The 1,646-nt window shown below is 33.2% G+C and overlaps 1 pseudogene; it reads right to left on the reverse strand.

Moving 5' to 3' along the window:
* Window positions 1-1,047: 1,047 nt before the first annotated feature.
* On the reverse strand, window positions 1,048-1,391 carry LOC118828682 (annotated as a pseudogene).
* Between the last annotated feature and the right edge of the window lie 255 nt (window positions 1,392-1,646).

Genomic DNA, 1,646 nt, shown 5'->3' on the forward strand with positions numbered 1-1,646 from the left:
AAATCAAGTAAGAGAAGTAGAAAAAAATTGGGAAGAGAAATGAGAGTGATGCAAGAAAATCATGAAAAACAAGTCAATAGATTGCTAAGTGAGACCTAAAAAATACCGAGGAAAATAACATCTTAAAAAATAGACTAACCCAAATGGCAAAAGAGGGCCACAAAGCCAATGAAGAGAAGAATGCCTTAAAAAGCAGAATTGACCAAATGGAAAAGGAGGTCCAAAAGATCACTGAAGAAAATAATTTCTTAAAAATTAGAATGGATCAAACGAAAGTTAATGATTTTATGAGAAATCAAGAAATTATTAAACAAAATCAAAATAGAAGACAATGTGAAATATCTCATTGGAAAAACAACTGGCCTGGAAAATAGATCCATGAGAGATAATCTAAAAATTATTGGACTACCTGAAAGCCATGATCAGAAAAAATCCTAGATATTATCTTTCAAGAAATTGTTAAGGAAAACTTCCCTGATATTTTAGAACCAGAGGGTAAAATAGAAATTAAAAGAATCCACTTATCACCTCTTGAAAAAGATCTCAAAAGGCAAACTCCTGGGAATATTGTAGCTGAATTCTGGAGTTTTCAGGTCAAGGAGAAAATATTGAAAACATTCAGAAAGAAACAATTCAAGTATTGTGGAAACAGAATCAGGATAACCCAAGATCTAGCAGCTTCTACATTAAGGAATCAAAGGGCTTAGAATATGGTATTCTGGAGGTCAGAGGAGCTAGGATTAAAACCAAGAATCACCTACCCAGAAAAACTGAATACAATCCCTCAGAGGAAATAACGGATATTCAATAAAATAGAAGACTTTCAGGCATTCTAGATGAAAAGATCAGAGCTGGATAGAAAATTTGATTTTCAAATATGAGGATCAATAGAAGCAGGTAAAGGTAAACAGGAAAGAGAAATCATAAAGAACTTATTTTTTTATTTTTTTGAAAGTGAAATTAAAATTTATTGTTACTACTGATCAGTTATACAACTAATTCATGACAAAAAAAATCAAACAGCAATATACACTCTGTAGTGAATCCTCAAGATGAGTGTTTATGTGCCTCTTCAAATTTGGGGTCTTCAAATTTCAATGTTGGGAATGTATTCATGTCTGCTTTACCATACATCTGCTTAAGCTTGAATAGTTTCTGTCCAGATCTTGATGATATTCAGGACCTATATCAACAGGTCCTCCAGCTCCTTGTCTCTTAGATTTATATGCTCTAATCTTGTCTACAAAGAGTTTTTGAACAGGATCAAGTTCCTTGTTAAATGCAACTGCTGTAACACCAATGTTCATTTGAAAATACACTGACGTTGCAGACTGAACAAGAGATAAAAACATGGAGAGCCTTTTAAGAGCCATGGTGATCCTGCCCTAATTGTTCAGTTGCAGTCACCTTGCAGCCGGATCCGCATTCCTCCATAAGGGACTTATTAAAGTTGAACTGTTTACATTCTTACATGGAAAGATGTTACTTGTAACTCATGAGACCTTTCTCAGTATTAGGGTAGTTGAAGGGGATATACATACATACATACATACATACATACATACATACATACATACATATATATACATATATGTATGTGTATATATGTATGTTTTTAGAAATAGGGCACAGAGTGAGTTGAATAT

Source organism: Trichosurus vulpecula, chromosome 8 (assembly GCF_011100635.1).
Source record: "Trichosurus vulpecula isolate mTriVul1 chromosome 8, mTriVul1.pri, whole genome shotgun sequence".
NCBI lineage: Eukaryota > Metazoa > Chordata > Mammalia > Diprotodontia > Phalangeridae > Trichosurus > Trichosurus vulpecula.